This window comes from Panicum virgatum, chromosome 3K, assembly GCF_016808335.1.
Source record: "Panicum virgatum strain AP13 chromosome 3K, P.virgatum_v5, whole genome shotgun sequence".
NCBI lineage: Eukaryota > Viridiplantae > Streptophyta > Magnoliopsida > Poales > Poaceae > Panicum > Panicum virgatum.
In genome coordinates this window covers 47,597,196-47,608,090 of record NC_053138.1, presented here as the reverse complement: position 1 = coordinate 47,608,090, position 10,895 = coordinate 47,597,196, and positions in this window count along the sequence as shown.

Below are 10,895 nucleotides of genomic sequence, written 5' to 3'. Positions count from 1 at the left end.
GGTGCCAAACAAAAGGCATATGCACCGGTTGATGTTACCAACCGGTGCCTTTGTTGTGGGCACGTGGCGGCACCGGACCATGGCAAAATCCGGTGCCATTGTCCACCCTTTAGGCACCGGTTGGTTCCACCAACCGGTACCTATTCCTCCTTGTGCTTTTGGTACCGGTTGGTGGCACTAACCGATTCCTATATTGAAGTTTTGGTATCGGGTGATGCTTTAACCCGGTACCAAACACCTTACCTTTGATCGCCGCTGGCCAAAGGTACCAGCTGCTTTTGCAGCCGGTACTGATGCGTGGCATTAGTACCGGTTGCAATAGCAGCTGGTACCTTTGGCCAGGACCTTTGGCCTATTTTGTAGTAGTGATAGCTTAGCAGCAGTTAAGAGACGACTTTCTTGAGTTCATGCATAGTACAAGAATACAAGATTTGAGTTAAGACTATAGAATCGGCGCATATATGCGTGTTAAGACACCCTTCCTCGGAAGTTTCAAACTAGTGTTTTATCGTTCCAGATAATATGTTCCCGGCGGTACCTGAACAAAGGTAATAAAACAATGTGGCATCTACATTAATCAACGCAGGTTAAGTAAGAATGATTGGTACACACAGGGGTAAGGGTGTTACCAGTTCCTCATCTCCTCTTGTAACGAACATGGCACCATTTATGCCATTTCGAGTGATTTTGGTGATCGAATGATAACGCAATCAATAGGACTAATAGTGTTGTTAAGTGAACATTTCTAGATCCCAGGGATGAAGTAAAAAGGCCATACAAAGCAAACCACGAAGAAAGAAGTCAAAGAAACGTTGAATTGGACGAGTTCTACAGAAATCAATAGCACCGAAAGAACCGATGCTCATAGCATCGGTGCATCCGATGGTTGTCGGAAGATCCGACGCCCTGCTTTGGTGCAAGACTGAGTGCTCTGAAGATCAAGTGAAGAAATAAGTGAAGCACCGGTTAAACCAACGGTGTCAAGTAAAGCATCGGTGCAATCAACGTACTATGTTCCAGAGACGTTGTCAAGCGTGCAGCAGCCAAGCTTTCAGCACCGGATGAACCGATGCCCCATCGAAGCAAGCGTCGGTGCAATGACGTTACAGCAAGTTTTGTGCAACCGTAGTTGCACATCTAGATAGCTTGTTTTACTTCAAGTATTGTGCAAACTAGTTGGTGCCATAAGTTAATGTTTTTAGAGTGTGTAATTCACCCCCTCCCCCTCTTAGGCTAGAGCACCCGATCGCTTTCAATTGGTTTTAGAGCAGGAACTCACTTCTCTCACAAAGAAAGCCAATTTCATCGGCAAAATTTTGTTTACCGGCTCATTAGATCGGTAGGCTTCACCGTCTAGTGAGTTAGCTCTTAGGGGGAAAGGTTGAATCCTTTAGAAATGGCTTCACGGTTCAATGGGGAAGAGTTGAGTATTTTACCATCTAATTTTCCCCAAAAGGTTGAGAGAAAGCACATGAAGAAGAAGAAGCAAAAGAAGGAGAAAAAGCCCAAGAATGAACCTTGTGTTTTTCTTGGAGAATGGGTGAGTAGTGATGAAGAGCCAAGCACAAGCTCAAGTGATGAGTCCATCAAGAGCACCACCACCCGCACTAACAAGGGAGCTTCATCATCATCAAATACGTGCCACATAGCCAAAGGTATGGATAGCAATGTGAGTGATGATGACTCCGACTCTCCTTTATTTCAAGATCTTCTTGAATTAATTCATGAGCAACAAAAAGTCATTAAGAAGCAATCAAAAGAAATCAAAAACTTTAATGCTCTCAATGATCTAAATGCTTCTCTTGCCACAAATTATGAAAATTTATTGTGCAAATTCAAATTACTTAGCAAGGAGTATGAAGAGCTCAAATTAAAATTTGAGAGCATTAATGATACTAATGACTCTTTGGAAATGAAGCAAACTATCCCTTGTGCAATTTCTATCTCTAGGGTAGATGCTTCAACTTCTTGCATTGATTTAATTGATGATTCTTGCTGTAACCCTTGCAATTTCTATCTCTAGCTGTATCTCTAGGGTAGAATGTTGTTGTAGAATCATATGATGATCTCATTGCCAAGGAAAATGATGAGCTCAAGTAAGAAGTGGAAAGGCTCATGAAGGACTTGTATAGATTGAAGGGCAAAGGCAGAGAGAGCAATGTCCAACCTTCTCAAGATAACCGCGAAGACATGGTGAAGAAGCTTGAGATGGGGTCCACCGTGACTTGCTCAAAGTGCCACAAAGAAGGCCACAAGTCCAACAAGTGTCCTCAACCAAGGAAAAAACTTCCGGATGAGAAGAACAAGAAGAAGCTCACAATCAAGAGTTCTCTCATCTACACCAAGCCCAACCGGAGGAACAAAAGCAATAGCACCTCCTATGTGATCAAAAAGAAGACCAATGGTAAGGTGGTTGCTCACAAGGTTGGGAAGAAGGAAAGGAGTTGGAACCACTCCATTTGGGTGCCCAAGGACATCATCACCAATATGAAGGGGCCTCAAATGGTGTGGGTACCAAAGGAGACTTGAAGCGCAAGAATGTCTTCGGGGGATTTGGAGGCTTAGCTCACAAGTTAAAGTGAAGGTTCAAGCCAAAGTAGCTAAACTCACCATTTGGACATTTATTGCCCAAGTCCCCCAATAGGTAATGGAAGCTAGATTTCAATTCAAGCATCATGTAGCTCCATTGCTTTTGCTAGGATGTGTGCATATTGCATCTTCTAGTGTTATATATGGTGGGTTGCTTGTGTCATGATTCTAACCCATGAGCAACCTACATGGTTTGATAAGTGTGTAGAAAACTACACAAGGTTACCCTTCATGGTACATGGACCTCATGAGGTATGTATTTCATATGTGTACTATGAACACAAGTTATAGGTTAAACTTCCCAATTGTGTCAAAATCAATGTGCATACATTTGCATGGTGATTCAAACACTAAATGCACACATTTAGGGGGAGTTCACTCTATGTCTTGTGATTTTAAGACTAATATGTTTGCAAGTTTATCTTTTGTAGTCTCACGTGGAGTTTACACTCTAAGAGAATGTTATTCACGATTAATGTGAACAAACAACTCTATAAGAGCGATTAGATAGATTGTGCTTTCATGCATATTGATTCATGCTCTATTGAACTTAAATGCTCATATCTAAGTTCATAGGCGATGTGCTCATACATTTGTTTAACCTTGGTGTACCAAGTGCTCTTTATTTAAAGACTTTCAATTGGTTGCAAGTCACTTTCAATTGTTACATGCAAGGTAAACAAAGTACCCCCCCGGAGGTATGCAAGGTTCTAAATTCATTCAATTAATATCTTTGTCAATCTCTTATTATTTTTAGAGCTACCTCCGTGCATGATATGATCTAAGCTTTGTTGTTGAATCTTTTAGTTGTACACTTGATTTTCACATTATCATATTGTGTACACACTTGTGGAAAGCTTAGCTCATGTCATGCTAGTTTCGTGATTTTGTGATCCATCATAGTAAATTTTCAATTGGTATCTTCATTGATATCATAAGTCATGGAACTAACTCCCTAGGCTACTAATATTCTCTTGAGCTATATTGTTTTGCAAGACCTTTTAGGTACAAGACCTTTTAGGTGATTTGATTCCAAAGGGAGAGAGATGTGGATCAAACCAAGGCATGTTCTCAAGAAGGAAAAGTATATTCGAAAGGTGGAAACATGCCAAGTGAATCAAGTCATGAGGGAGAAGTAGCGAGATAGGGGGAGGAACAAAAGGGGGATCATGGTTTTCGGGGGAGGCCAAGCCGTCATTGGATGATGGTAAGCATCCAAGCAAGTGTAAGTGGTTCAATTTGACAACTTTTGCAAATTTTATGTTTGCTTTGATTGTGTTGTCATCAATCACCAAAAAAGGGGAGATTGTAACGAACATGGCACCATATATGCCATTTCGAGTGATTTTGGTGATCGAATGACAACGCAATCAATGGGACTAATGGTTTTGTTAAGTGAACATTTCTAGATCCTAGGGATGAAGTAAAAAGGCCATACAAAGCAAACCACGAAGAAAGAACTCAAAGAAACACTGAATTGGATGAGTTCTACTGAAATCAGTAGCACCGGAAGAACCGATGCCCATAACATCGGTGCATCCGATGGTTGTCGGAAGATCCGAGGCCATGCATTGGTGCAAGACAGAGCGCCTCTGAAGATCAAGTGAAGAAAGAAGTGAAGCACCGATTGAACTGACGATGTCAAGTAAAGCATCGGTGCAATCAACGTACTATGTTCCAGAGACGTTGTCAAGCGTGCAGCAGCCAAGCTTTCAGCACCGGATGAACCGATGCCCCATCGGAGCAAGCATCGGTGCAATGACGTCAGCAAGGTGCAATGGCTATCTGCGGATCTAGTGTCACCAGAAGAACCGACGCCTAAGCATCGGTTCAACCGATGGTTCCTGAAGCTGCTGCGGCCGTGTCCGTGAAGCCAACGACTAGTTCAGAGCACAGAGTGACCGGAAGAACCGATGCCTCTGCACCGGAAGTTCGGATGCCTGCGCAGAAAGCTGCCAATGGCTACAAACGGCCATTTGAAGATTGCTGGAATTGCTAGAAGTCATACACACACACCCAAGAACATCTCCAAGCCATCCAAGAGCATATAGATCATATCCTTAGTCCTTAGCACAAGCTTTATGAGTGTTAGTGCTAGGTTAGCTCTTGAGTGAGTGATCAAGCAAGGGTTAGATCCTTATGCTGTGGTTCTAGAGTGAACCAAAGTTGTATCACGGTGCGCCGGCCTCCTTGGAGCCTTGGTGGCTCGCCTGCAAGTCTACGACCCTCGGGCTTGGTGTGGAGCGGCGTCGATGACATTGTGCGGGGGATGGAGGTCCCTCCTTTGTGGACAATCTCCCTTAGTGAAGATCGGGATCAAGGTGACCGTGATTGTATTCACGGAAGAGACTTGATTGCCGGGAAGCAATACTCTTCGTGAGTGCTTCAACAACGTGGACGTAGGGGCGCCTTTGTGGCAAACCGAACCATGGGATATATCCTCGTGTCGAGAGTTCGCTTCCTCTCATCCCTCTCTTTTAGCTTCCGCATTTCATATTGCAACTTGTGTGCCTTTACTTTCTTAGTGTAGTATCTTGGTAGGATTGGCTATAGGTTTGTTATCGCCATAAATTAACAGGGTTAATTTATGGGCCGAAAGCAAGATGGGCTTAAAGCAGAAGATTGAGGAAGGCTTGTAAATCAGCTCCTGCGTGAGCATATGGGCCACATTGGCCGTGTATCCTTAGATTTAGTTTAAGGTTAGAGATAGAGTCCAATCGGGACAAGATTAGTTTAGATTGTTTCCCAAGTCTCCGGACTATAAATATGTATCCTTTGTTATTCATGAAGGAGAGCGTCATCACGTCTCACAACAACAACTCTCGGCGCATCGCCACCCCTAATCCTAGGGTTTCATCCAAGTAAGTGCCATGCTGCCCTGATCGCTTCCTGCGATCAGGGCAGCATAGTTCTTGCTCTTACCTTGGTATTACTCGTACTGAAACATTTTTTATGGTGAGTAATACTAGTTATCCTGATGTTCGTAGCATGGTTTTTTGTAGATCTATTATGCCTCATTGCTTATCATCTACGAATATCATGTTGTTTCTGTGCTGTCACGTTAAAATCTTATGCTAGTTCTTGTCGCATAGAATTAGTCGCACAGAAGCAACACTCTGCTTCTTTTATGTTTAGTAGATCTGATCTGTTATGGTTTGCTCTTATCTTAGGAATTGGCGTAATATCTGCTAGGTTAGGCCTTGCAAACGGATTGGACGATCCGGTGGCATAGTAGATGCTTTATCTTGACCTTGATAGGGATTGTTCCGGGAATCGGCTCTTGCTAGTTCTTAGGCCTCTATTTTGGGTTACGGTCTAGTTGTCTGTTACGTTCATTAGGCCTAGTCACGTGTAGGATGTTCCGATCTAGCAGTGAAGCTTTTACCATCGTGGATTAGATTAGCTAGATTAATTGAAGCAGCTTTACAATTATTCGCTTTATTCATCGACATCTGGATGGTTACAGATCCAATCTGACACCGGGACTCGATCGGCTCTTTAAAGCCGATGCAAGAGTCGTCCCGGGGAGCCGACCACAGCTCGGACTTACGTTTACACGTGTCTTTGTTTGCAGGAAACTGTTCGGAGCACGTCTACACCCTCCTGATCGGGTATAGGTCAGGTGGCACGCCCGGTTTTCCACAAAACCTCCGGGCGCATGACAGAATTGCGGGCCGTCGACGAGGGAGCAGTGCCTGCCAGAGCCCCAGCAACCTCCCGGCTCTTCGTGTTTCCCGTCGCTGCTCGCCGGTGGATTTCGGCTGACAACACATTCTGGCACGCCTGGTGGGACCACTCCTCTCGGCAACAACATCCACTGCAACAATGACCGGAGCTCAAGATCAAGAACCTGCTTCCAAGCCAGTCACATATGAAGAACTTCCTCCTGAACACAAGAAGAAGTATGACGAGATCAAAGCTCTGCTGGAAGCCGATCTCATCGGCTCTTTTGAGAAGACTCGCAACCATGGCATCAGGTGGAAGGGGTTCTCACCAGAAGGCGTTCTTGACAATGTAGATCTGTCTGTACAATCTGAAGAGCGCACCAGAGCCCTGCGTCAGGAGATGAACTACATGGTGGCCCATTCGCTTCATCGGCATTCTCAGAGCCTGATGAACGAGCTTGAGCGCATGGCGCACCGCGTCATCCAGGAGATAATCAAGAACCAGTACTCTCCATCGGGGCCAACCCCTGGGGAGTCACACAGAGGAAGCTGCACTGCGTTCTAGGCCACAGCTGCCATTCTCATTTGCAGCTCCCAGACCACAGAGCTCGCCGATCTACGTCGTCCACAAGATCGGCGGTGATCCTGGAGAAGGCCAGTTCCTCACCGAGCCACCCAAAGAGATCTCGCACGGTTACACGTGCGCTTGCATCCCTGACAGCGTCAGTCCGGCACGCTCGGTGCAGATGGCGAACCCAGGAGCTTCTGGAGTAGACGCAGACAAACAAGCATGGCTGGCAAGTACGCTACTGGGCCGAGTGCTGAGCCATCGGCCCCAGGAGTTCTTAGTGTCGAGCAGGTCAGTGCAATACTGAGAGACCAGTTCGGCATCCTGCCCAAGAGGAAAGCAATCGGCTATTCCAAGCCGTATCCAAGCGACTATGACTTGATCCTGCTGCCACCTAAGTATCGACTTCCTGAGTTCACAAGTTCAACGGGTCAGAGGGAGCCAGCTCCATCGAGCATGTGAGCCGATACTTAACGCAGCTTGGGATGATTTCATGTCGGATCCGTTAAGGGTCCGGTTCTTCGGCCAATCCGTGATAGGCCCAGCTTTCGGATGGTATGCATCGCTGGGCTCCGGATTCAATTCGGACTTGGAGGCAGCTTGAAGATAAGTTCCATACCCAGTACCATTCGGAGGCTGCTGAAGCCGGAATTGCCGACCTCGCCCAGGTTAGGCAAAAGTGAGGAGAGACCGTGTCGGAGTACATACAACGCTTCAGAGAAGTCAAGAACCGATGCTACTCGTCGCCCATCACAGAGAAGGAGGCAGTCGATCTGGCTGTCCTGAGACTTGCTAAGCCGATCAAGGATGCGGCTTTTCAGTTGGAGTTCACGTCTCTGGCGCACCTGGTGCAGAAGCTTACAGCATACGAGCATTACCATCCTGAGCTGTACCAGGACAAGTTCAAGTGCCATGTAAACATGCACAAGCTGAAGAATCTGACGACTCTGGTGAGGAGCAAGAAGTAGCCGTGGCAGAGGTAGACTCGGGGAGCCAAACCCTGTCCCATGAAAGTGGGTCAAACAGCAGGGACTTGTGAAGGACTTCGACTTCGATTGTGACCAAGGCGGAGCAGATATTTGATCTACTCCTCAAAGAAAACAGCTGAAGCTCCAGAGGAATCACAAGTTGCCAACGGCCCAAGAGCTGCAGGGGAGACTGTACTGCAAATGGCACCACTTGTTCACTCATTCCACGGGTGAGTGCAAGGAGCTACGTCGACAGATACAATCGGCTATCGAGCAAGGCCCATTAATCCTGGCTCAAACACACGATGAAGGTTGACACCAAGCCCTTCCCGCAAGCTAACGTGGTGGAGCTGTCAGCTTTCGGATCCAAGGGCCAGGACTTGGCATTCCAGATCAAGATGGTGGGGACCCATGCGCCGCATGATAGGCAGGGGAGAGAGGCCGCTTCTGGCAAACGGCCGCAAGATGAACGTGAGCTGGAGCAGCGGCACATGATTGAAGAGCAGGTGCGCCACATCTGCAATCAGCTTCCAGCTTCTAATCGGCTTCTGGAAAAATACCAGTACCAGTACCAATTGCGACGCTGATATGAATCGGAAGAAGATGAGTACGAGCATCGCTCAGGAAGGACATTGGGGAGGTGCCAGGCTATACGCGACCACTGGCATTGCCCGTTCTTCAGGTACTATTGGAATTCCGGCATGAGCCGATTACCTACTATAGATGATTGCTTGGAGTGCAGGCCTCGAGGACACCAGCAGCACAAGACATCAGTGTTCCGGCGCTTAGGACCTGGAGCACATCATGAAGACCGTATGAAGAGGCCAACCAAGGGCGATTCCGAGCAAGAAGAAGAAGAAGACAGGTACCATCGCCCACGGTGGTGTCCTGATGGGCTCAATCGCTCGCAGAAGCGCAGAGTACAGCGCTTGCGCAATCTGGAAGAGGCTAAAGCAAGTATCTTGACGTGCTGAGGAAAGCGCGTCCGGATCTCGCGGAGCAGGTCAGTTCGGATCGAGGCGACAAAAACGGACAGAGGCTGGTCTTATCCACTGGCCTCACAGACGTAGATACATCCTGGCAAGCTAATAGAGAGGCCCGGGTCCCAGCGATCGGCCCCAAAAAATAGGGAAATTCTGTTTGGGTTCGGAATTGTTACATCATGTACACACGATGGCCTGCTCTGGCAGTTGGCCACTCATCGACTATTTGATTTCGAATGATAATGGAAGTGTAGAAGCGGCCAGCCCCATGCGGTTGGCCAAATAATTTTTCTTGTCATCTCCCTGTGTTTGCCGCTGATCTTGTAGACAATGAAGACTCGCCTGCATTCGCAGCTGGTTTTTCAGACGACGGTAAACTAGGATACGGGTTCACGTCAGCTGACGATTTGGAAGAAGTTGACATTGGTCCTGGGGATAAGCCACGGCCGACATTTATCAGCAAGAAGTTGGATCCGGTCTTGCGTGAGGAGATGATTGCATTACTGAAAGAGTACCGGGACTGTTTTGCATGGGACTACACTGAAATGCCCTGTCTGGATAGAAGCATCGTCGAGCATCGGCTCCCGCTCAAGAAGGGGTTTTCGGCCGTTTCATCAGCAACCAGCATCGTCGAGTATTTGGTTATGACCTTTGGACTGAAGAACGCCGGTGCAACGTACCAACGTGCCATGAATTACATTTTCCATGATCTCATTGGCAGATTGGTAGAAATCTACATTGATGATGTCGTGGTCAAGTCCAAATCGACTGGGGGGCATCTAGAAGATCTGCGCCAAGTTTTAGAACGGACTCGAAGGTTTGGGCTCAAAATGAACCCAAAGAAGTGTGCCTTCGGTGTATCGGCCGGTCAATTTCTGGGATTCCTGGTGCATGAACGGGGAATCGAGATCGGCCAGAAGAGTCAAGAAGCTGTGAGGACGATGAAACCACCTACTACAAAGAAAGAGTTACAGAAACTCATCGGTAAAATTAACTTTGTCAGGCGATTTATTTCTAATCTGTCTGGACGCATTGAGTCGTTTATGGGTTTAGTGAAGATCAAATCCGATGATGAGTTTCGCTGGGGGGCAGAACAGCAACAAGCTTTCGATGAAATCAAGGAATATTTGTCAAAGCCTCCAGTGTATTGGTTCCTCCTCAGCATGATAGGCCGTTTTATGTGTACCTGTCCGTGGGTGACACTTCTATTGCTTCGGTGTTGGTTCAGAAGCATGATGGCCAGGAGAGGGTAGTTTTCTACCTCAGCAGACGCATGTTAGACACCAAAGACCAGGTACCCTGAAATCGAGAAGCTTTGCCTTTGCTTATACTTTACATGTACAAAAGCTTCGTCATATTTTGCTCTCGGTGGAAACAATTGTTATATGCAAATCGGATGTGATAAAGCACATGCTGTCGGCTCCTGTCTTGAAAAGGCCGACTTGGAAAATGGATGTTTGCATTATCAGAGTTTCGATATCCGATATCAGCCTGCAAAAGCAGTCAAGGGACAAGCACTGGCGGATCTTGTTGCGGACAGGATCAGCACTGATATTGCTGCGGTATTTATTCGTGCCTGGGCTATGTTCTTTGATGGATCGGCTTGTGATGATGGGTGCGCAATGTGGGAATTCTGTTGGTCTCGCCTCGTGGGGTGACTTATTCCTTTTCCATCAGAATGACTGCCCCATGCACCAATAATTTGGTAGAATATGAAGCCGTTCGCAAAGGGATGGAACTACTCCTTGAAGCTGGAGCAGAAGGCGGTGGAAATTTTTGGGGATTCAAAGTTGGTGATTTCTCAGCTCACGGAGGAATAGAGATGTGAGAGCGAGGCTCTTTTCCCAATATGGATGCAATGCCGTGAGTTGATGTCACAATTTAGGTATATCAATTTCCACTGATACACAGGACTCTAAAAATGAAGCCAATGATTTGGCACAGATGGCTTCCGGGTACAGGGAAGCAGCCGATGGAATCGATTGGAGGTTCAATTTCTGGAACCTGGACTGGAGAGCCGATATCTTCAATTACTTGAAGGATTCGGCTCGGGGGGCACCTAGAAGGATAAGACTCAAGGCCATGAAGTATTTCTGATAGGGGATGACATGTTTCTACAGAA